This window comes from Staurois parvus, unplaced genomic scaffold (genome assembly GCF_062004578.1).
Source record: "Staurois parvus isolate SC_StPar_1 unplaced genomic scaffold, SC_StPar_1.0 ptg002181l, whole genome shotgun sequence".
Taxonomy (NCBI): Eukaryota; Metazoa; Chordata; class Amphibia; order Anura; family Ranidae; genus Staurois; species Staurois parvus.
Window position 1 is genome coordinate 336030 of NW_028319977.1, and position 24083 is coordinate 360112.

Sequence of the window (24083 nt, forward strand, 5' to 3'; positions counted from 1 at the left end):
CAGCAATCCTTAGGTCACTGGTTCAATTCCGGCTCGAAGGAAGAGCTTTTTACCCCGCGTCTCTGCCTTTTAGAAAGAAGGCAATCTCTTATCTCTACAAATGTGCAATTGGGAAGCTTTTTAGGCACCTTCAGTTCATCTTTCATGTCTCCTTTGGGCCAGCTCAAGCACACTTGTCGTGTGGTCTCTGTGGCGCAATCGGTTAGCGTGTTCGGCTGTTAACCGAAAAGTTGGTGGTTCAAGCCCACCCAGGGACGCTCGTGCTTTCTCTTTACCTTAGCAGGGCCCGCTGCCAAGTCTCACCCTAACCTAAGAAGACAAATAGCGTCCATTGGCTTGTCTCACACGGCTGACGATTAACCATTCACTCGAGACATTCCTTGAAAACGGACTAGAAATATGTCACAATCAATTGCTCTTCTTCTGGAATGTTCAAGATCTTTCATAGTTTAGTCAAGCCACTTCTTCGCTTCCGCTGAGTCTCAGGAACAAACCCCAGCATTTCTATTCACACCTGAACACCAGGGGATGTGTGAGAATTGTGGAAGCACCTTTTTTCACCTTACATGATCCCATTGTTGATGTCAGGAAGCATGCATAGCTAAAAGTGCCTAGATTGACATGGCCAAAGGCCTCCATTGTTGTCAAATCGACTGGATAGAGGTGTTAAAAACGTGGAATACAGATAGTGTCAATGTTTAAGCGTGTGCCCCGGGGCTATGCTGGGCTTGAAGTACACAGGGATGCAATGTTTCTTAAAGATCCTTCTGAGTTTTTCCGACGCTCCAGTTACATACGGGATGACTAGATTTCTCCTAGTGTTCTGCTTCTCCCCAGTTTGTTTCCCTGACCTTGCGGAGGTTTTAACCAAGACCCAGTCTGGGTAGCAACAAGCTTTCAAAGCCCTCCTCAGATGTCACGGTAGCACTCTCCTAGTCATGCGCTAGGATTTGTATAGTTGGCCTCTGCTTGCCAGAGAGGTTGTCGGGTAAATTCAGTGTGGTATTCTGCTTAACAGAGTGCTGCCATGGATTAGTCAGGTCTGCTCATGATTCTCTGATGTTGTTTGAGTTTGTCTGAGTTATTCCCGCCTTCAGGAAGCTGTGAGAGCTTTCCAGAACATGGGTAGGGGCTAGGCAAATGAACAGCGTGAATACGGATACCGCCCTGGCCAGTTGCAAGGGAGGGCAGTCCTGTGGCATGCTAGGAGTGGCATTTATGTTCTGCGAGCACATGGGCTCAGCATCTTTCCTGGGAGAGGACTGAACAGCTGGGCTGGAGGCAGGCTGCCTCGCCTGGCGCCGGCTGCCATGAGGCCCCAGGTGGGTGGACCTGAGGGCCTCAAGCCAGTCAGGACGTCAATTCTGCTTAACTAAGAGATCAGCTAGATGTCTTCAGTGTGAAAAATTCTCATTTTGGAGTATCCTACTACAATTCCCCATCCCTATCCCCAGCTCGACAAGAAAACTCCAAAAACAAACATCCCCTAGTCCGGTCATTGAAGGCAAGGAGCGTTTGCGCGCGTGTGTATTTGGCTGAAGAAATACACTGTGCCTGGCTGCGGGGCGAAGTCAAGGGAAACCGGGGCAAACACGCCAGCGTCCCTCGCAAGGGTGGCGTTGCATCTGTGTTCTTTTGTCTTTAGACTCTTTTGGTTGCTACCATGTCAGCCGGATATTGCAGACTCCTAAGAACCCCCAGCTTGTGTTCCAGTGGGTGGTGGTGTGAGTCCAAAGGCAGATAGTGGTCTGTATGGGTAGGTTTCCTGGAGACCTCCATGCCCAAGTCAGCCCCTTCCTTGCCTTGTAAGACGCCGTCCAAAAGGGGGCATTTGCTATTCAGTGCCTCTTCCCGTGTACACTTGATGTATTTGTCCACTGACTTTATGGGTTCACTAAAAGCTTGTGGGGTGCTGATGCTCTAATCTTGACCCAAGTAGAATCCACATGCCTTTACAAACGGCTTGGTCTTTTCCCCATGGAACAATTCAAGGCTCAAGGGTCAGCAATGAATGCACTTGGTCAGGCTTTAGTTCTTTTTGGCTGTCAAGAGACGTACCTCCTTTCAGATGTTTCCCACAATCTCAACAGCCTCTGCCAAGTGTATACAAGTGAAAAGGCCGATGGCATTATGGGACGTGATTGTTTCTTCCGGCTCCAACTTCAGTCTACATTCCTTGTTGACACATTCTTTAGCATTCTTCCAAATGGTGCATTATCTTGCCAGTTGAGGGTGTTAGAATGGTAGGCAGATACTTAGAAACGCTGTGTGTGACAGAGTTGATTCTTTGGGAATCAGTGGTTGAAATGCCTGAACCTTGTTGCTTGATACTGCTGTACCCCGCGAGCGAGTTAAAGCAGGAGGACGGAGCCTGTTGGGATGCCGAGGAATATTTCCACAGTTGTCACTAAGGCAAGACATCTAAGGAGCTTTTGATAAGGACCTGGGGCCCTGTGGTATTTTGTCAAGGGCGCAAAGAAGGAGATTGCGTTGGCCGGGAATCGAACCCGGGTCAACTGCTTGGAAGGCAGCTATGCTCACCACTATACCACCAACGCAAGGCTGTGCGCCAGGCATCCTGCTACCTCTATACAATTAAAGCCACACATGACATTGACTCACGGACCCCCTCCAGCGCAAGGTCCATTCGCTGCCGTACCAAGTGACCACTAGGAAGATCAGCTAGAAATATTTCCCCATTCGTGGAGAGAAAGGAAGCCAAGCCAGTAGATACGGTAAAGGTGTGATTGTGCAGTGCGCATGAAGGAACTGGAGATACAAGTTTTGCAAAGGCCTTTCACTCGGGCAAAACAGACACGGAATGTGTCCCACGCCCAACGTGGGGCTCGAACCCACGACCCTGAGATTAAGAGTCTCATGCTCTACCGACAGAGCTAGCCGGGCTACAGCACTTTTGCACTTCAAGGCCTCTCACAGCCACCTGAGTCCGCAGACTTTTTGATAGCTTTCGACATAATTCCTTTGGCTAAACTCAATGCGCTTCCAAGTACTACTCTGTTCACTTGCTGTCAGGGCGCTACATCACCATTTTTGCTGTGACTTTGGAGGATCACAACAAAATGCGCTGGCTGATTCCAAACCCTTTTCTCTCTGTGCAAAACATCAAGCCGTAGCCTCCCACATAACATCTGCCAAGTCATTCATTTGCCCTTTCCGGCCGAGGCGGCATCAAGCAATACCTCAACCGAGAAGGTCAAATGCAAAGTGTACGGCGCTGGCTTAGCATGCAAGGTGTCACGTGCTCTTCCCAGTTCCCTTCGATAGCTCAGCTGATAGAGTGGAGGACTGTAGAGACAAAGCAGCAATCCTTAGGTCACTGGTTCAATTCCGGCTCGAAGGAAGAGCTTTTTACCCCGCGTCTCTGCCTTTTAGAAAGAAGGCAATCTCTTATCTCTACAAATGTGCAATTGGGAAGCTTTTTAGGCACCTTCAGTTCATCTTTCATGTCTCCTTTGGGCCAGCTCAAGCACACTTGTCATGTGGTCTCTGTGGCGCAATCGGTTAGCACGTTCGGCTGTTAACCGAAAGGTTGGTGGTTCAAGCCCACCCAGGGACGCTCGTGCTTTCTCTTTACCTTAGCAGGGCCTGCTGCCAAGTCTCACCCTAACCTAAGAAGACAAATAGCGTCCTTTGGCTTGTCTCACACGGCTGACGATTAACCATTCACTCGAGACATTCCTTGAAAACGGACTAGAATAATGTCACAATCAATTGCTCTTCTTCTGGAATGTTCAAGATCTTTCATAGTTTAGTCAAGCCACTTCTTGGCTTCCGCTGAGTCTCAGGAACAAACCCCAGCATTTCTATTCACACCTGAACACCAGGGGATGTGTGAGAATTGTGGAAGCACCTTTTTTCACCTTACATGATCCCATTGTTGGTGTCAGGAAGCCTGCATAGCTAAAAGTGCCTAGATTGACATGGCCAAAGTGTCAAGGTCCTACCTTTTCCCTGAGGTTATGTTACTCCATGTGCTGGCGTCCATCTTGGATTCTGCTGTGCAATATGGGTATCCTTTTTATGTCTTTAGGTCTCTGAGGTCCACCCCCCAGAGGGGCGTGGCTGATGACATATAAGCCTGTGGCCCGCACATGCTCTTTGCACTTGTGTCTTGTGTCTTTGTGTTACTATTACTCTGTTCTGACTCTCGTGACTCTCCTGGTATTCTGATTCGGCTTGTGACTTGACTATTCTCTGTATTCTCCTTTGATCTGACCCTCTGTTGCTGAACCCGGCTTGTGACCTGTGATTCTCATCTGCTGTCCTGTACTGTTTTGTCCTGTTGTTGTTGACCCCGGCTTGTCTGACTACTCTTTTGTTTCTTCCACCAGCTACACGCCATTGGCGGCGGCCATTACCGCAGCTGAGGTGTCTCGGGGGCCGCGACCTGGTTCCTGGCTGCGTCAAGTCCATCCCCACCATCAGGGGCCCTGGTGAAGGGGAGCCTGGGACCTAGACTACGCGCCCTGGGGGACTTCGGTCTGTGGGTGGTGGTTGTCGTCAGCCAGTGCGTTACATTGTTAGGCCTGCCTGTCCGTTCCTCAGCTCCTGCCCTGACATTACACAAGTGCCATGAACCCTGACGGTGCAGGCACGCCTTCACTCCCAACGCTAGTCGCCAGACTCGATCAACAGGATCACCTGTTGGATCAGTTCGCTCAGGCGTTGCAAACTCTGCTTGCACGCACTGCACACCTTGCTCCTGGTGCTATTAGGCCGGTAGTCACTCCGGTGGTTTCTCCCGCTGCTTCTCCGCCTATTGCGTCCACCACCTTGGTGGCTGCAGCAGCGGCACCCAGAGGTATGACTGGCTCTGCCCCTCTTCCACAGCGCTTTGGGGGTGAGCCGAGTCAGTGTCGTGGGTTCCTCAACCAGGTGGGTATTTATTTTGAATTAATACCCCACGCTTTCCCGTCTGAGAGGTCAAAGGTTGGGTTCCTAATTTCACTACTCTCAGACAAGGCCTTGGCCTCGGCAAATCCCAGTGATTCAAGATTTTTCCGGTTTTTTCGATGCCTTCCGTAGGGTATTCGATGTACCGGCTCGTTCCGCCTCGGCGGCCAAGCTGCTCATGACCATGCATCAGGGTTCACGGACCGTGGCCGAGTACGCCATAGAGTTTCGTACCCTGGCGGCAGAGGTCGGTTGGAACAATGAGGCTCTGGTGGCTGCGTTTTCCCATGGTCTTTCTGACACACTGAAGGACGAGATTGCAGCTAAGGAACTGCCTGTGGTGTTGGAGGAGCTCATCTCTTTCCTGATCCTGATTGACACCAGGCTCAGGGAGAGGCCTTCACTCAAGGAACGCCTGCGGAGGCCTTCCAATCGACTGGCACCTGCGTTTTCTGTCCCACCCGTTCCTCCCTCTCCTCCCACGCCTCCTGGGGATGGATTGTCTGGTGGTGAGCCCATGCAGCTGGGGTTTGCTCGCCTTTCCGAGGGGGAGCGGGCCGCTCGGCGTCGGGAGGGTCGCTGCCTGTACTGTGGTCTTGGTGGGCACTTTCGGCAGTCCTGTCCGGTCCGTCCGGGAAACGCTCGCACCTGAGATCCTGTCGGGGACAGATCTTGGGTGGAGTCTCCTCGTCCCCGGTGTTCCACAGAGATAAGCCACTGATCACCGTTGTCCTCTCTTGGGCGGAGGGCTCGGTGACGGCCCAGGCGTTGGTAGATTCTGGGGCCAGCGGGTTGTTTATGGACAGCTCGTTTGCTGCCCAGCACTCCATTCCCCTGCAGGCTCGAGTTACCCCATTGGTTCTCGAGGTGATAGATGGCAGGCCCCTGCAACCACCGCAGGTTACCCACGAGACTGTGCCAGTGGAAGTAGCTATTGGGGCTGTTCACAGGGAGTTGGCCTGTTTCCAGGTGATTTCTTCTCCGCACTATTCGGTGGTTTTGGGGTATCCCTGGCTCCAGATGCACAATCCAACCTTCAATTGGCAAACAGCCGAGATTCTCCCGTGGTCTCCACAGTGTGGGGCCGGGTGCATCCGTGGGCCGGTTAAGGTGTTGTGTGCCTCCTCGGACTCTGCGTTGCCCTCTGATTATGGGGAGTACCAGGACGTGTTTGATAAGGTACGCGCTGGTGCCTTACCTGCTCATCGTCCTTACAACTGCGCCATATCCTTGCAACCCGGTGCCACTCCTCCGCGTGTCAGGGTGTATCCTCTCTCGGTTGCGGAGAATAAGGCCATGGAGGAATACGTTGCGGATGCGCTTTCCCGGGGGCACATTCGTAAGTCTACTTCCCCAGCAGGAGCGGGCTTTTTCTTTGTAAAGAAGAAGGGTGGTGAATTGAGGCCTTGTATCGATTATAGGGGTCTTAATCGAATCACCACTAAGAATTCCTACCCGATTCCCTTGATTACTGAGGTATTCGACCGCCTTAAGGGGGCAACAGTCTTTACCAAACTTGACCTTGGGGCGGCGTACAACCTCGTACGGATCAAACAGGGGGATGAGTGGAAGACCGCGTTTAACACCAGAACCGGTCACTACGAATACCTGGTGATGCCCTTCGGGTTGTGTAACGCACCCGCAGTGTTTCAGGAATTCATAAATGATGTCCTTCGTGACTTGTTGCAGCAGTGCGTGGTAGTTTACTTGGATGACATCCTGGTTTACTCTGCCTCCATGGAGTCCCATATCCAGGATGTCAAGCAGGTGCTGCAACGATTACGTGAGAACGAACTTTTTTGTAAACTTGAGAAGTGCGAATTCCATCGATCCCAAGTTGCCTTTTTAGGCTACATCATTTCTGCGGAGGGATTCTCCCTGGACCCTCAGAAGGTTTCGGCGGTTCTACAGTGGCCTCGTCCCAATGGTCTTCGGCCCATTCAGCGTTTTTTGGGTTTTGCCAACTACTATCGGAAGTTCATCCGGAACTTCTCCACGCTGGCAAAGCCTCTCTCAGACCTAACCAAGAAGGGCAGTAATCCTCACGAGTGGCCACCCGAGGCCATCGTAGCGTTCGAGGCTCTGAAATCCGCCTTCGCGTCGGCTATGATACTGTCTCATCCCAATCCTGGATTGCCCTTCGTCCTTGAGGTTGATGCATCCGAGACGGGAGTAGGCGCTCTCCTGTCTCAACGTCGGTCGCCCGATGGACCCCTACTTCCCTGTGGGTTCTACTCCAGGAAGCTTTCCTCTGCAGAGTGCAACTACCAGATTGGAGATAGGGAGTTGTTGGCAGTCATTCTGGCTCTCAAGGAATGGAGGCACCTGCTCGAGGGCTCCGCGGTTCCGGTCCTCATTCTTACCGATCATAAGAACCTGACGTATCTTTCGGAGGCCAAAAGATTGACACCCCGCCAGGCCAGATGGGCTCTGTTCTTGTCAACCTTCAACTATGTGGTTTCTTATTTGCCTGGTTCCAAGAATGTCAGGGCTGATGCGTTATCACGGCAATACTCTGAGTTGTCAGGGGAAGACTCTGAGCCAATCTCTGTTATTCCTCCAGATCAGATCCTGGCCGCCATTCGCACCAGTCTGACCTCTCCTCTTGGGGAGCAGATTTTGGCGGCTCAATCTGATGCTCCTCCCGGGAAGCCGGAGGGTAGATGTTTTGTACCCGAGGGATTGCGCACCCGCCTGCTGCGTACCTACCATAACGCCAAAACTGCCGGGCATCCGGGGAAGAACCAGCTGTGTTGGGTCGTCTCTCGCTTATTCTGGTGGCCAACCCTCCGTGCCGACATTGCCTCTTATGTAGCGGCATGTTCGATCTGTGCCCAGAATAAGTCTCCACGGCATCTCCCTTTGGGTCTTCTGCAACCCATTCCCAATGAGGAGCGTCCTTGGTCACACCTAGGTATGGACTTTATTGTAGACCTCCCGGTGTCTCGGGGTCATACGGTCATCCTCATGATCGTCGATCGGTTTTCCAAGATGTGCCATTGCATTCCACTCAAGAAATTACCAACAGCGCAAGAACTGGCCACGGTCTTTTCCAGGGAGATTTTTCGCCTGCATGGGTTGCCTAAGGTGATTGTCTTGGACCGCGGGAGTCAGTTCGTGTCCAGATTCTGGCGCGCCTTCTGCTCCCAGTTGGGTATTAGTCTCTCCTTTTCCTCAGCCTACCACCCGCAGTCCAATGGGGCTGCGGAGCGTTCCAATCAGGCCTTAGAACAATTCCTTCGATGTTATATTTCAGACCATCAGGACGATTAGGCCGATCTCCTGCCTTGGGCAGAGTTTGCCAGGAACTCGGCGGTCAACTCCTCCTCCGGGATGTCGCCCTTCATGGCCAACTATGGGTTCCAACCCGCAGTATAACCTGAGAGGTTCTCACCACAGGACATTCCGGCTGTGGAGAACCATCTTGCTGCCCTGCGTTCTTCATGGGGGCAGATCCAGAGGGCCTTGAGGGACTCAGCTCAGCGCCAAAAGTTCCAGGCTGATCGCAGACGGTTACGTGGGTGCACTAGGGCCCTGGTTGCCATTGTGCTACATGCTGGGGTCCAGTGCACTCCTTTGCCTTTAAGAGGGGTGGCTCCCTCAGGTCCACCTGCCCTTGATCTATCCATTAAATGCATGTGCCTCTACTATGGGGACTCACAAATTTTAGAGTTAGGACCACAGATGATCAGGGTGCCGTGTCGTGGCTCTGTGGCTTACGTATGTATTTGCAAATGTGTGCTAACTAAACCCCTGTTATAAACGCATACTGTTAGACAGGTTAATTCGGTTGTTAGCAAGCTGGCTGGCAAGTTGTCCAAGAACATTGTTCTCTCCCCCTTTTTTTCACTATGTGATGCCTGTTTATGTGTCCTTGCTTCATAAGCCAGTTATAGACTTGGGCGGGTGGCCACTTTTATGCATGTTTGGTTTTTTGGTACGTGGGTGCACTAGGGCCCTGGTTGCCATTGTGCTACATGCTGGGGTCCAGTGCACTCCTTTGCCTTTAAGAGGGGTGGCTCCCTCAGGTCCACCTGCCCTTGATCTATCCATTAAATGCATGTGCCTCTACTATGGGGACTCACAAATTTTAGAGTTAGGACCACAGATGATCAGGGTGCCGTGTCGTGGCTCTGTGGCTTACGTATGTATTTGCAAATGTGTGCTAACTAAACCCCTGTTATAAACGCATACTGTTAGACAGGTTAATTCGGTTGTTAGCAAGCTGGCTGGCAAGTTGTCCAAGAACATTGTTCTCTCCCCCTTTTTTTCACTATGTGATGCCTGTTTATGTGTCCTTGCTTCATAAGCCAGTTATAGACTTGGGCGGGTGGCCACTTTTATGCATGTTTGGTTTTTTGGTACGTGGGTGCACTAGGGCCCTGGTTGCCATTGTGCTACATGCTGGGGTCCAGTGCACTCCTTTGCCTTTAAGAGGGGTGGCTCCCTCAGGTCCACCTGCCCTTGATCTATCCATTAAATGCATGTGCCTCTACTATGGGGACTCACAAATTTTAGAGTTAGGACCACAGATGATCAGGGTGCCGTGTCGTGGCTCTGTGGCTTACGTATGTATTTGCAAATGTGTGCTAACTAAACCCCTGTTATAAACGCATACTGTTAGACAGGTTAATTCGGTTGTTAGCAAGCTGGCTGGCAAGTTGTCCAAGAACATTGTTCTCTCCCCCTTTTTTTCACTATGTGATGCCTGTTTATGTGTCCTTGCTTCATAAGCCAGTTATAGACTTGGGCGGGTGGCCACTTTTATGCATGTTTGGTTTTTTGGTACGTGGGTGCACTAGGGCCCTGGTTGCCATTGTGCTACATGCTGGGGTCCAGTGCACTCCTTTGCCTTTAAGAGGGGTGGCTCCCTCAGGTCCACCTGCCCTTGATCTATCCATTAAATGCATGTGCCTCTACTATGGGGACTCACAAATTTTAGAGTTAGGACCACAGATGATCAGGGTGCCGTGTCGTGGCTCTGTGGCTTACGTATGTATTTGCAAATGTGTGCTAACTAAACCCCTGTTATAAACGCATACTGTTAGACAGGTTAATTCGGTTGTTAGCAAGCTGGCTGGCAAGTTGTCCAAGAACATTGTTCTCTCCCCCTTTTTTTCACTATGTGATGCCTGTTTATGTGTCCTTGCTTCATAAGCCAGTTATAGACTTGGGCGGGTGGCCACTTTTATGCATGATCGCAGACGGTTGCCCGCTCCTTCATACCAGGTCGGCGATCGGGTGTAGTTGTCTACTCGCAACCTCAATCTTCGGGTGCCCACATCCAAACTAGCTCCCCGTTTTGTCGGTCCTTTCCGTATTCTCCGCAAAGTGAATCCGGTGGCCTATGCCCTTGCCCTTCCGTCTGGGATGCGGATCTCCAATATCTTTCATGTTTCCCTGTTGAAACCTCTGATCTGCAATCGCTTCACTACCTCTCTGCCTCGGCCCCGTCCTGTCCGGGTTGACGGTCATGAGGAGTATGAGGTGAGCCGGATCCTGGACTCTCGATTGGTGCGCGGTCGATTACAGTTCCTGGTTCATTGGCGCGGTTATGGTCCTGAGGAGCGTTCCTGGGTTCCTTCCGCGGATGTCCATGCTCCTGCCCTCCTCCGCGCTTTTCATACCCGCTTTCCTCAGAAACCTTTTGTTGAGCCGCGGAGGGGGAGGGGCCCTTGAGGAGGAGGTACTGTCAAGGTCCTACCTTTTCCCTGAGGTTATGTTACTCCATGTGCTGGCGTCCATCTTGGATTCTGCTGTGCATGATGGGTATCCTTTTTATGTCTTTAGGTCTCTGAGGTCCACCCCCCAGAGGGGCGTGGCTGATGACATATAAGCCTGTGGCCCGCACATGCTCTTTGCACTTGTGTCTTTGTGTTACTATTACTCTGTTCTGACTCTCGTGACTCTCCTGGTATTCTGATTCGGCTTGTGACTTGACTATTCTCTGTATTCTCCTTTGATCTGACCCTCTGTTGCTGAACCCGGCTTGTGACCTGTGATTCTCGTCTGCTGTCCTGTACTGTTTTGTCCTGTTGTTGTTGACCCCGGCTTGTCTGACTACTCTTTTGTTTCTTCCACCAGCTACACGCCATTGGCGGCGGCCATTACCGCAGCTGAGGTGTCTCGGGGGCCGCGACCTGGTTCCTGGCTGCGTCAAGTCCATCCCCACCATCAGGGGCCCTGGTAAAGGGCAGCCTGGGACTTAGACTCCGCGCCCTGGGGGACTTCGGTCTGTGGGTGGTGGTTGTCGTCAGCCAGTGCGTTACATTGTTAGGCCTGCCTGTCCGTTCCTCAGCTCCTGCCCTGACACAAAGGCCTCAATTGTTGTCAAATCGCCTGGATAGAGGTGTTAAAAACGTGGAATACAGATAGTGTCAATGTCTAAGCGTGTGCCCCGGGGCTATGCTGGGCTTGAAGTACACAGGGATGCAATGTTTCTTAAAGATCCTTCTGAGTTTTTCCGACGCTCCAGTTACATACGGGATGACTAGATTTCTCCTAGTGTTCTGCTTCTCCCCAGTTTGTTTCCCTGACCTTGCGGAGGTTTTAACCAAGACCCAGTCTGGGTAGCCACAAGCTTTCAAAGCCCTCCTGAGATGTCACGGTAGCACTCTCCTAGTCATGCGCTAGGATTTGTATAGTTGGTCTCTGCTTACCAGAGAGGCTGTCGGGTAAATTCAGTGTGGTATTCTGCTTAACAGAGTGCTGCCATGGATTAGTCAGGTCTGCTCATGATTCTCTGATGTTGTTTGAGTTTGTCTGAGTTATTCCCGCCTTCAGGAAGCTGTGAGAGCTTTCCAGAACATGGGTAGGGGCTAGGCAAATGAACAGCGTGAATACGGATACCGCCCTGGCCAGTTGCAAGGGAGGGCAGTCCTGTGGCATGCTGGGAGTGGCATTTATGTTCTGCGAGCACATGGGCTCAGCGTCTTTCCTGGGAGAGGACTGAACAGCTGGGCTGGAGGCAGGCTGCCTCGCCTGGCGCCGGCTGCCATGAGGCCCCAGGTGGGTGGACCTGAGGGCCTCAAGCCAGTCAGGACGTCAATACTGCTTAACTAAGAGATCAGCTAGATGTCTTCAGTGTGAAAAGTTCTCATTTTGGAGTATCCTACTACAATTCCCCATCCCTATCCCCAGCTCGACAAGAAAACTCCAAAAACAAACATCCCCTAGTCCGGTCATTGAAGGCAAGGAGCGTTTGCGCGCGTGTGTATTTGGCTGAAGAAATACACTGTGCCTGGCTGCAGGGCGAAGTCAAGGGAAACCGGGGCAAACACGCCAGCGTCCCTCGCAAGGGTGGCGTTGCATCTGTGTTCTTTTGTCTTTAGACTCTTTTGGTTGCTACCATGTCAGCCGGATATTGCAGAGTCCTAAGAACCCCCAGCTCGTGTTCCAGTGGGTGGTGGTGTGAGTCAAAAGGCAGATAGCGGTCTGTGTGGGTAGGTTTCCTGGAGACCTCCATGCCCAAGTCAGCCCCTTCCTTGCCTTGTAAGACGCCGTCCAAAAGGGGGCATTTGCTATTCAGTGCCTCTTCCCGTGTACACTTGATGTATTTGTCCACTGACTTTATGGGTTCACTAAAAGCTTGTGGGGTGCTGATGCTCTAACCTTGACCCAAGTAGAATCCACATGCCTTTACAAACGGCTTGGTCTTTTCCCCATGGAACAATTCAAGGCTCAAGGGTCAGCAATGAATGCACTTGGTCAGGCTTTAGTTCTTTTTGGCTGTCAAGAGACTTACCTCCTTTCAGATGTTTCCCACAATCTCAACAGCCTCTGCCAAGTGTATACAAGTGAAAAGGCCGATGGCATCATGGGACGTGATTGTTTCTTCCGGCTCCAACTTCAGTCTACATTCCTTGTTGACACATTCTTTAGAATTCTTCCAAATGGTGCATTATCTTGCCAGTTGAGGGTGTTAGAATGGTAGGCAGATACTTAGAAACGCTGTGTGTGACAGAGTTGATTCTTTGGGAATCAGTGGTTGAAATGCCTGAACCTTGTTGCTTGATACTGCTGTACCCCGCGAGCGAGTTAAAGCAGGAGACCGGAGCCTGTTGGGATGCCGAGGAATATTTCCACAGTCGTCACTAAGGCAAGACATCTAAGGAGCTTTTGATAAGGACCTGGGGCCCTGTGGTATTTTGTCAAGGGCGCAAAGAAGGAGATTGCGTTGGCCGGGAATCGAACCCGGGTCAACTGCTTGGAAGGCAGCTATGCTCACCACTATACCACCAACGCAAGGCTGTGGGCTAGGCATCCTGCTACCTCTATACAATTAAGGCCACACATGACATTGACTCACGGACCCCCTCCAGCGCAAGGTCCATTCGCTGCCGTACCAAGTGACCACTAGGAAGATCAGCTAGAAATATTTCCCCATTCGTGGAGAGAAAGGAAGCCAAGCCAGTAGATACGGTAAAGGTGTGATTGTGCAGTGCGCATGAAGGAACTGGAGATACAAGTTTTGCAAAGGCCTTTCACTCGGGCAAAAGGGACACGGAATGTGTCCCACGCCCAACGTGGGGCTCGAACCCACGACCCTGAGATTAAGAGTCTCATGCTCTACCGACTGAGCTAGCCGGGCTACAGCACTTTTGCACTTCAAGGCCTCTCACAGCCACCTGAGTCCGCAGACTTTTTGATAGCTTTCGACATAATTCCTTTGGCTAAACTCAATGCGCTTCCAAGTACTACTCTGTTCACTTGCTGTCAGGGCGCTACATCACCATTTTTGCTGTGACTTTGAAGGATCACAACAAAATGCGCTGGCTGATTCCAAACCCTTTTCTCTCTGTGCAAAACATCAAGCCATAGCCTCCCACATAACATCTGCCAAGTCATTCATTTGCCCTTTCCGGCCGAGGCGGCATCAAGCAATACCTCAACCGAGAAGGTCAAATGCAAAGTGTACGGCGCTGGCTTAGCATGCAAGGTGTCACTGGTACTTTCCAGTTCCCTTCGATAGCTCAGCTGGTAGAGCGGAGGACTGTAGAGACAAAGCAGCAATCCTTATGTCGCTGGTTCAATTCCGGCTCGAAGGAAGAGCTTTTCACCCCGCGTCTCTGCCTTTTAGAAAGAAGGCAATCTCTTATCTCTACAAATGTGCAATTGGGAAGCTCTTTAGGCACCTTCAGTTCATCTTTTATGTCTCCTTTGGGCCAGCTCAAGCACACTTGTCGTGTGGTCTCTGTGGCGCAATCGGTTAGCGCGTTTGGCTGTAAACTAAAAGGTTGGTGGTTCAAGCCCACCCAGGGACGCTCGTGCTTTCTCTTTACCTTAGCAGGGCCCGCTGCCAAGTCTCACCCTAACCTAAGAAGACAAATAGCGTCCTTTGGCTTGTCTCACACGGCTGACGATTAACCATTCACTCGAGACATTCCTTGAAAACGGACTAGAATAATGTCGCAATCAATTGCTCTTCTTCTGGAATGTTTAAGATCTTTCATAGTTTAGTCAAGCCACTTCTTCGCTTCCGCTGAGTCTCAGGAACAAACCCCAGCATTTCTATTCACACCTGAACACCAGGGGATGTGTGAGAATTGTGGAAGCACCTTTTTTCACCTTACATGATCCCATTGTTGGTGTCAGGAAGCCTGCATAGCTAAAAGTGCCTAGATTGACATGGCCAAAGGCCTCAATTGTTGTCAAATGGCCTGGATAGAGGTGTTAAAAACGTGGAATACAGATAGTGTCAATGTTTAAGCGTGTGCCCCGGGGCTATGCTGGGCTTGAAGTACACAGGGATGCAATGTTTCTTAAAGATCCTTCTGAGTTTTTCCGACGCTCCAGTTACATACGGGATGACTAGATTTCTCCTAGTGTTCTGCTTCTCCCCAGTTTGTTTCCCTGACCTTGCGGAGGTTTTAACCAAGACCCAGTCTGGGTAGCCACAAGCTTTCAAAGCCCTCCTGAGATGTCACGGTAGCACTCTCCTAGTCATGCGCTAGGATTTGTATAGTTGGTCTCTGCTTACCAGAGAGGCTGTCGGGTAAATTCAGTGTGGTATTCTGCTTAACAGAGTGCTGCCATGGATTAGTCAGGTCTGCTCATGATTCTCTGATGTTGTTTGAGTTTGTCTGAGTTATTCCCGCCTTCAGGAAGCTGTGAGAGCTTTCCAGAACATGGGTAGGGGCTAGGCAAATGAACAGCGTGAATACGGATACCGCCCTGGCCAGTTGCAAGGGAGGGCAGTCCTGTGGCATGCTGGGAGTGGCATTTATGTTCTGCGAGCACATGGGCTCAGCGTCTTTCCTGGGAGAGGACTGAACAGCTGGGCTGGAGGCAGGCTGCCTCGCCTGGCGCCGGCTGCCATGAGGCCCCAGGTGGGTGGACCTGAGGGCCTCAAGCCAGTCAGGACATCAATACTGCTTAACTAAGAGATCAGCTAGATGTCTTCAGTGTGAAAAGTTCTCATTTTGGAGTATCCTACTACAATTCCCCATCCCTATCCCCAGCTCGACAAGAAAACTCCAAAAACAAACATCCCCTAGTCCGGTCATTGAAGGCAAGGAGCGTTTGCGCGCGTGTGTATTTGGCTGAAGAAATACACTGTGCCTGGCTGCGGGGCGAAGTCAAGGGAAACCGGGGCAAACACGCCAGCGTCCCTCGCAAGGGTGGCGTTGCATCTGTGTTCTTTTGTCTTTAGACTCTTTTGGTTGCTACCATGTCAGCCGGATATTGCAGAGTCCTAAGAACCCCCAGCTCGTGTTCCAGTGGGTGGTGGTGTGAGTCAAAAGGCAGATAGCGGTCTGTGTGGGTAGGTTTCCTGGAGACCTCCATGCCCAAGTCAGCCCCTTCCTTGCCTTGTAAGACGCCGTCCAAAAGGGGGCATTTGCTATTCAGTGCCTCTTCCCGTGTACACTTGATGTATTTGTCCACTGACTTTATGGGTTCACTAAAAGCTTGTGGGGTGCTGATGCTCTAATCTTGACCCAAGTAGAATCCACATGCCTTTACAAACGGCTTGGTCTTTTCCCCATGGAACAATTCAAGGCTCAAGGGTCAGCAATGAATGCACTTGGTCAGGCTTTAGTTCTTTTTGGCTGTCAAGAGACGTACCTCCTTTCAGATGTTTCCCAGAATCTCAACAGCCTCTGCCAAGTGTATACAAGTGAAAAGGCCGATGGCATCATGGGACGTGATTGTTTCTTCCGGCTCCAACTTCAGTCTACATTCCTTGTTGACACATTCTTTAGCATTCTTCCAAATGGTGCATTATCTTGCCAGTTGAGGGTGTTAGAATGGTAGGCAGATACTTAGAAACGCTGTGTGTGACAGAGTTGATTCTTTGGGAATCAGTGGTTGAAATGCCTGAACCTTGTTGCTTGATACTGCTGTACCCCGCGAGCGAGTTAAAGCAGGAGGCCGGAGCCTGTTGGGATGCCGAGGAATATTTCCACAGTCGTCACTAAGGCAAGACATCTAAGGAGCTTTTGATAAGGACCTGGGGCCCTGTGGTATTTTGTCAAGGGCGCAAAGAAGGAGATTGCGTTGGCCGGGAATCGAACCCGGGTCAACTGCTTGGAAGGCAGCTATGCTCACCACTATACCACCAACGCAAGGCTGTGCGCCAGGCATCCTGCTACCTCTATACAATTAAGGCCACACATGACATTGACTCACGGACCCCCTCCAGCGCAAGGTCCATTCGCTGCCGTACCAAGTGACCACTAGGAAGATCAGCTAGAAATATTTCCCCATTCGTGGAGAGAAAGGAAGCCAAGCCAGTAGATACGGTAAAGGTGTGATTGTGCAGTGCGCATGAAGGAACTGGAGATACAAGTTTTGCAAAGGCCTTTCACTCGGGCAAAAGGGACACGGAATGTGTCCCACGCCCAACGTGGGGCTCGAACCCACGACCCTGAGATTAAGAGTCTCATGCTCTACCGACTGAGCTAGCCGGGCTACAGCACTTTTGCACTTCAAGGCCTCTCACAGCCACCTGAGTCCGCAGACTTTTTGATAGCTTTCGACATAATTCCTTTGGCTAAACTCAATGCGCTTCCAAGTACTACTCTGTTCACTTGCTGTCAGGGCGCTACATCACCATTTTTGCTGTGACTTTGGAGGATCACAACAAAATGCGCTGGCTGATTCCAAACCCTTTTCTCTCTGTGCAAAACATCAAGCCGTAGCCTCCCACATAACATCTGCCAAGTCATTCATTTGCCCTTTCCGGCCGAGGCGGCATCAAGCAATACCTCAACCGAGAAGGTCAAATGCAAAGTGTACGGCGCTGGCTTAGCATGCAAGGTGTCACGTGCGCTTCCCAGTTCCCTTCGATAGCTCAGCTGGTAGAGCGGAGGACTGTAGAGACAAAGCAGCAATCCTTAGGTCGCTGGTTCAATTCCGGCTCGAAGGAAGAGCTTTTTACCCCGCGTCTCTGCCTTTTAGAAAGAAGGCAATCTCTTATCTCTACAAATGTGCAATTGGGAAGCTTTTTAGGCACCTTCAGTTCATCTTTCATGTCTCCTTTGGGCCAGCTCAAGCACGCTTGTCGTGTGGTCTCTGTGGCGCAATCGGTTAGCGCGTTCGGCTGTTAACCGAAAGGTTGGTGGTTCAAGCCCACCCAGGGACGCTCGTGCTTTCTCTTTACCTTAGCAGGGCCCGCTGCCAAGTCTCACCCTAACCTAAGAAGACAAATAGCGTCCTTTGGCTTGTCTCACACGGCTGACGATTAACCATTCACTCGAGACATTCCTTGAAAACGGACTAGAATAATGTCGCAATCAATTGCTCTTCTTCTGGAATGTTCAAGATCTTTCATAGTTTAGTCAAGCCACTTCTTCGCTTCCGCTGAGTCTCAGGAACAAACCCCAGCATTTCTATTCACACCTGAACACCAGGGGATGTGTGAGAATTGTGGAAGCACCTTTTTTCACCTTACATGATCCCATTGTTGGTGTCAGGAAGCCTGCATAGCTAAAAGTGCCTAGATTGACATGGCCAAAGGCCTCAATTGTTGTCAAATGGCCTGGATAGAGGTGTTAAAAACGTGGAATACAGATAGTGTCAATGTTTAAGCGTGTGCCCCGGGGCTATGCTGGGCTTGAAGTACACAGGGATGCAATGTTTCTTAAAGATCCTTCTGAGTTTTTCCGACGCTCCAGTTACATACGGGATGACTAGATTTCTCCTAGTGTTCTGCTTCTCCCCAGTTTGTTTCCCTGACCTTGCGGAGGTTTTAACCAAGACCCAGTCTGGGTAGCCACAAGCTTTCAAAGCCCTCCTGAGATGTCACGGTAGCACTCTCCTAGTCATGCGCTAGGATTTGTATAGTTGGTCTCTGCTTACCAGAGAGGCTGTCGGGTAAATTCAGTGTGGTATTCTGCTTAACAGAGTGCTGCCATGGATTAGTCAGGTCTGCTCATGATTCTCTGATGTTGTTTGAGTTTGTCTGAGTTATTCCCGCCTTCAGGAAGCTGTGAGAGCTTTCCAGAACATGGGTAGGGGCTAGGCAAATGAACAGCGTGAATACGGATACCGCCCTGGCCAGTTGCAAGGGAGGGCAGTCCTGTGGCATGCTGGGAGTGGCATTTATGTTCTGCGAGCACATGGGCTCAGCGTCTTTCCTGGGAGAGGACTGAACAGCTGGGCTGGAGGCAGGCTGCCTCGCCTGGCGCCGGCTGCCATGAGGCCCCAGGTGGGTGGACCTGAGGGCCTCAAGCCAGTCAGGACGTCAATACTGCTTAACTAAGAGATCAGCTAGATGTCTTCAGTGTGAAAAGTTCTCATTTTGGAGTATCCTACTACAATTCCCCATCCCTATCCCCAGCTCGACAAGAAAACTCCAAAAACAAACATCCCCTAGTCCGGTCATTGAAGGCAAGGAGCGTTTGCGCGCGTGTGTATTTGGCTGAAGAAATACACTGTGCCTGGCTGCAGGGCGAAGTCAAGGGAAACCGGGGCAAACACGCCAGCGTCCCTCGCAAGGGTGGCGTTGCATCTGTGTTCTTTTGTCTTTAGACTCTTTTGGTTGCTACCATGTCAGCCGGATATTGCAGAGTCCTAAGAACCCCCAGCTCGTGTTCCAGTGGGTGGTGGTGTGAGTCAAAAGGCAGATAGCGGTCTGTGTGGGTAGGTTTCCTGGAGACCTCCATGCCCAAGTCAGCCCCTTCCTTGCCTTGTAAGACGCCGTCCAAAAGGGGGCATTTGCTATTCAGTGCCTCTTCCCGTGTACACTTGATGTATTTGTCCACTGACTTTATGGGTTCACTAAAAGCTTGTGGGGTGCTGATGCTCTAACCTTGACCCAAGTAGAATCCACATGCCTTTACAAACGGCTTGGTCTTTTCCCCATGGAACAATTCAAGGCTCAAGGGTCAGCAATGAATGCACTTGGTCAGGCTTTAGTTCTTTTTGGCTGTCAAGAGACTTACCTCCTTTCAGATGTTTCCCACAATCTCAACAGCCTCTGCCAAGTGTATACAAGTGAAAAGGCCGATGGCATCATGGGACGTGATTGTTTCTTCCGGCTCCAACTTCAGTCTACATTCCTTGTTGACACATTCTTTAGAATTCTTCCAAATGGTGCATTATCTTGCCAGTTGAGGGTGTTAGAATGGTAGGCAGATACTTAGAAACGCTGTGTGTGACAGAGTTGATTCTTTGGGAATCAGTGGTTGAAATGCCTGAACCTTGTTGCTTGATACTGCTGTACCCCGCGAGCGAGTTAAAGCAGGAGACCGGAGCCTGTTGGGATGCCGAGGAATATTTCCACAGTCGTCACTAAGGCAAGACATCTAAGGAGCTTTTGATAAGGACCTGGGGCCCTGTGGTATTTTGTCAAGGGCGCAAAGAAGGAGATTGCGTTGGCCGGGAATCGAACCCGGGTCAACTGCTTGGAAGGCAGCTATGCTCACCACTATACCACCAACGCAAGGCTGTGGGCTAGGCATCCTGCTACCTCTATACAATTAAGGCCACACATGACATTGACTCACGGACCCCCTCCAGCGCAAGGTCCATTCGCTGCCGTACCAAGTGACCACTAGGAAGATCAGCTAGAAATATTTCCCCATTCGTGGAGAGAAAGGAAGCCAAGCCAGTAGATACGGTAAAGGTGTGATTGTGCAGTGCGCATGAAGGAACTGGAGATACAAGTTTTGCAAAGGCCTTTCACTCGGGCAAAAGGGACACGGAATGTGTCCCACGCCCAACGTGGGGCTCGAACCCACGACCCTGAGATTAAGAGTCTCATGCTCTACCGACTGAGCTAGCCGGGCTACAGCACTTTTGCACTTCAAGGCCTCTCACAGCCACCTGAGTCCGCAGACTTTTTGATAGCTTTCGACATAATTCCTTTGGCTAAACTCAATGCGCTTCCAAGTACTACTCTGTTCACTTGCTGTCAGGGCGCTACATCACCATTTTTGCTGTGACTTTGAAGGATCACAACAAAATGCGCTGGCTGATTCCAAACCCTTTTCTCTCTGTGCAAAACATCAAGCCATAGCCTCCCACATAACATCTGCCAAGTCATTCATTTGCCCTTTCCGGCCGAGGCGGCATCAAGCAATACCTCAACCGAGAAGGTCAAATGCAAAGTGTACGGCGCTGGCTTAGCATGCAAGGTGTCACTGGTACTTTCCAGTTCCCTTCGATAGCTCAGCTGGTAGAGCGGAGGACTGTAGAGACAAAGCAGCAATCCTTATGTCGCTGGTTCAATTCCGGCTCGAAGGAAGAGCTTTTCACCCCGCGTCTCTGCCTTTTAGAAAGAAGGCAATCTCTTATCTCTACAAATGTGCAATTGGGAAGCTCTTTAGGCACCTTCAGTTCATCTTTTATGTCTCCTTTGGGCCAGCTCAAGCACACTTGTCGTGTGGTCTCTGTGGCGCAATCGGTTAGCGCGTTTGGCTGTAAACTAAAAGGTTGGTGGTTCAAGCCCACCCAGGGACGCTCGTGCTTTCTCTTTACCTTAGCAGGGCCCGCTGCCAAGTCTCACCCTAACCTAAGAAGACAAATAGCGTCCTTTGGCTTGTCTCACACGGCTGACGATTAACCATTCACTCGAGACATTCCTTGAAAACGGACTAGAATAATGTCGCAATCAATTGCTCTTCTTCTGGAATGTTTAAGATCTTTCATAGTTTAGTCAAGCCACTTCTTCGCTTCCGCTGAGTCTCAGGAACAAACCCCAGCATTTCTATTCACACCTGAACACCAGGGGATGTGTGAGAATTGTGGAAGCACCTTTTTTCACCTTACATGATCCCATTGTTGGTGTCAGGAAGCCTGCATAGCTAAAAGTGCCTAGATTGACATGGCCAAAGGCCTCAATTGTTGTCAAATGGCCTGGATAGAGGTGTTAAAAACGTGGAATACAGATAGTGTCAATGTTTAAGCGTGTGCCCCGGGGCTATGCTGGGCTTGAAGTACACAGGGATGCAATGTTTCTTAAAGATCCTTCTGAGTTTTTCCGACGCTCCAGTTACATACGGGATGACTAGATTTCTCCTAGTGTTCTGCTTCTCCCCAGTTTGTTTCCCTGACCTTGCGGAGGTTTTAACCAAGACCCAGTCTGGGTAGCCACAAGCTTTCAAAGCCCTCCTGAGATGTCACGGTAGCACTCTCCTAGTCATGCGCTAGGATTTGTATAGTTGGTCTCTGCTTACCAGAGAGGCTGTCGGGTAAATTCAGTGTGGTATTCTGCTTAACAGAGTGCTGCCATGGATTAGTCAGGTCTGCTCATGATTCTCTGATGTTGTTTGAGTTTGTCTGAGTTATTCCCGCCTTCAGGAAGCTGTGAGAGCTTTCCAGAACATGGGTAGGGGCTAGGCAAATGAACAGCGTGAATACGGATACCGCCCTGGCCAGTTGCAAGGGAGGGCAGTCCTGTGGCATGCTGGGAGTGGCATTTATGTTCTGCGAGCACATGGGCTCAGCGTCTTTCCTGGGAGAGGACTGAACAGCTGGGCTGGAGGCAGGCTGCCTCGCCTGGCGCCGGCTGCCATGAGGCCCCAGGTGGGTGGACCTGAGGGCCTCAAGCCAGTCAGGACATCAATACTGCTTAACTAAGAGATCAGCTAGATGTCTTCAGTGTGAAAAGTTCTCATTTTGGAGTATCCTACTACAATTCCCCATCCCTATCCCCAGCTCGACAAGAAAACTCCAAAAACAAACATCCCCTAGTCCGGTCATTGAAGGCAAGGAGCGTTTGCGCGCGTGTGTATTTGGCTGAAGAAATACACTGTGCCTGGCTGCGGGGCGAAGTCAAGGGAAACCGGGGCAAACACGCCAGCGTCCCTCGCAAGGGTGGCGTTGCATCTGTGTTCTTTTGTCTTTAGACTCTTTTGGTTGCTACCATGTCAGCCGGATATTGCAGAGTCCTAAGAACCCCCAGCTCGTGTTCCAGTGGGTGGTGGTGTGAGTCAAAAGGCAGATAGCGGTCTGTGTGGGTAGGTTTCCTGGAGACCTCCATGCCCAAGTCAGCCCCTTCCTTGCCTTGTAAGACGCCGTCCAAAAGGGGGCATTTGCTATTCAGTGCCTCTTCCCGTGTACACTTGATGTATTTGTCCACTGACTTTATGGGTTCACTAAAAGCTTGTGGGGTGCTGATGCTCTAATCTTGACCCAAGTAGAATCCACATGCCTTTACAAACGGCTTGGTCTTTTCCCCATGGAACAATTCAAGGCTCAAGGGTCAGCAATGAATGCACTTGGTCAGGCTTTAGTTCTTTTTGGCTGTCAAGAGACGTACCTCCTTTCAGATGTTTCCCAGAATCTCAACAGCCTCTGCCAAGTGTATACAAGTGAAAAGGCCGATGGCATCATGGGACGTGATTGTTTCTTCCGGCTCCAACTTCAGTCTACATTCCTTGTTGACACATTCTTTAGCATTCTTCCAAATGGTGCATTATCTTGCCAGTTGAGGGTGTTAGAATGGTAGGCAGATACTTAGAAACGCTGTGTGTGACAGAGTTGATTCTTTGGGAATCAGTGGTTGAAATGCCTGAACCTTGTTGCTTGATACTGCTGTACCCCGCGAGCGAGTTAAAGCAGGAGGCCGGAGCCTGTTGGGATGCCGAGGAATATTTCCACAGTCGTCACTAAGGCAAGACATCTAAGGAGCTTTTGATAAGGACCTGGGGCCCTGTGGTATTTTGTCAAGGGCGCAAAGAAGGAGATTGCGTTGGCCGGGAATCGAACCCGGGTCAACTGCTTGGAAGGCAGCTATGCTCACCACTATACCACCAACGCAAGGCTGTGCGCCAGGCATCCTGCTACCTCTATACAATTAAGGCCACACATGACATTGACTCACGGACCCCCTCCAGCGCAAGGTCCATTCGCTGCTGTACCAAGTGACCACTAGGAAGATCAGCTAGAAATATTTCCCCATTCGTGGAGAGAAAGGAAGCCAAGCCAGTAGATACGGTAAAGGTGTGATTGTGCAGTGCGCATGAAGGAACTGGAGATACAAGTTTTGCAAAGGCCTTTCACTCGGGCAAAAGGGACACGGAATGTGTCCCACGCCCAACGTGGGGCTCGAACCCACGACCCTGAGATTAAGAGTCTCATGCTCTACCGACTGAGCTAGCCGGGCTACAGCACTTTTGCACTTCAAGGCCTCTCACAGCCACCTGAGTCCGCAGACTTTTTGATAGCTTTCGACATAATTCCTTTGGCTAAACTCAATGCGCTTCCAAGTACTACTCTGTTCACTTGCTGTCAGGGCGCTACATCACCATTTTTGCTGTGACTTTGGAGGATCACAACAAAATGCGCTGGCTGATTCCAAACCCTTTTCTCTCTGTGCAAAACATCAAGCCGTAGCCTCCCACATAACATCTGCCAAGTCATTCATTTGCCCTTTCCGGCCGAGGCGGCATCAAGCAATACCTCAACCGAGAAGGTCAAATGCAAAGTGTACGGCGCTGGCTTAGCATGCAAGGTGTCACGTGCGCTTCCCAGTTCTCTTCGATAGCTCAGCTGGTACAGCGGAGGACTGTAGAGACAAAGCAGCAATCCTTAGGTCGCTGGTTCAATTCCGGCTCGCAGGAAGAGCTTTTTACCCCGCGTCTCTGCCTTTTAGAAAGAAGGCAATCTCTTATCTCTACAAATGTGCAATTGGGAAGCTTTTTAGGCACCTTCAGTTCATCTTTCATGTCTCCTTTGGGCCAGCTCAAGCACGCTTGTCGTGTGGTCTCTGTGGCGCAATCGGT

The 24083-nt window shown here is 50.8% G+C and overlaps 13 non-coding genes across 13 annotated transcripts; 4 read left to right on the forward strand and 9 right to left on the reverse strand.

Annotated features, from left to right (window-relative positions):
• Window positions 1–2486: 2486 nt before the first annotated feature.
• Window positions 2487–2558, reverse strand: TRNAG-UCC (transfer RNA glycine (anticodon UCC)). The gene has a single exon. It is a non-coding gene; the product is annotated as a tRNA-Gly (tRNA).
• A 10528-nt stretch (window positions 2559–13086) lies between these two features.
• TRNAG-UCC (transfer RNA glycine (anticodon UCC)) lies at window positions 13087–13158 on the reverse strand. Its single transcript has one exon. It is a non-coding gene; the product is annotated as a tRNA-Gly (tRNA).
• A 273-nt stretch (window positions 13159–13431) lies between these two features.
• On the reverse strand, window positions 13432–13504 carry TRNAK-CUU (transfer RNA lysine (anticodon CUU)). Its single transcript has one exon. It is a non-coding gene; the product is annotated as a tRNA-Lys (tRNA).
• A 599-nt stretch (window positions 13505–14103) lies between these two features.
• TRNAY-GUA (transfer RNA tyrosine (anticodon GUA)) lies at window positions 14104–14177 on the forward strand. Its single transcript has one exon. It is a non-coding gene; the product is annotated as a tRNA-Tyr (tRNA).
• Window positions 14178–16406: 2229 nt separating this feature from the next.
• TRNAG-UCC (transfer RNA glycine (anticodon UCC)) lies at window positions 16407–16478 on the reverse strand. Its single transcript has one exon. It is a non-coding gene; the product is annotated as a tRNA-Gly (tRNA).
• A 273-nt stretch (window positions 16479–16751) lies between these two features.
• TRNAK-CUU (transfer RNA lysine (anticodon CUU)) lies at window positions 16752–16824 on the reverse strand. Its single transcript has one exon. It is a non-coding gene; the product is annotated as a tRNA-Lys (tRNA).
• A 371-nt stretch (window positions 16825–17195) lies between these two features.
• Window positions 17196–17281, forward strand: TRNAY-GUA (transfer RNA tyrosine (anticodon GUA)). The gene is given in 2 exon segments: window positions 17196–17232; window positions 17246–17281. It is a non-coding gene; the product is annotated as a tRNA-Tyr (tRNA).
• A 142-nt stretch (window positions 17282–17423) lies between these two features.
• TRNAN-GUU (transfer RNA asparagine (anticodon GUU)) lies at window positions 17424–17497 on the forward strand. Its single transcript has one exon. It is a non-coding gene; the product is annotated as a tRNA-Asn (tRNA).
• Window positions 17498–19726: 2229 nt separating this feature from the next.
• Window positions 19727–19798, reverse strand: TRNAG-UCC (transfer RNA glycine (anticodon UCC)). Its single transcript has one exon. It is a non-coding gene; the product is annotated as a tRNA-Gly (tRNA).
• A 273-nt stretch (window positions 19799–20071) lies between these two features.
• On the reverse strand, window positions 20072–20144 carry TRNAK-CUU (transfer RNA lysine (anticodon CUU)). The gene has a single exon. It is a non-coding gene; the product is annotated as a tRNA-Lys (tRNA).
• Window positions 20145–20743: 599 nt separating this feature from the next.
• Window positions 20744–20817, forward strand: TRNAY-GUA (transfer RNA tyrosine (anticodon GUA)). The gene has a single exon. It is a non-coding gene; the product is annotated as a tRNA-Tyr (tRNA).
• A 2229-nt stretch (window positions 20818–23046) lies between these two features.
• Window positions 23047–23118, reverse strand: TRNAG-UCC (transfer RNA glycine (anticodon UCC)). Its single transcript has one exon. It is a non-coding gene; the product is annotated as a tRNA-Gly (tRNA).
• A 273-nt stretch (window positions 23119–23391) lies between these two features.
• TRNAK-CUU (transfer RNA lysine (anticodon CUU)) lies at window positions 23392–23464 on the reverse strand. The gene has a single exon. It is a non-coding gene; the product is annotated as a tRNA-Lys (tRNA).
• Between the last annotated feature and the right edge of the window lie 619 nt (window positions 23465–24083).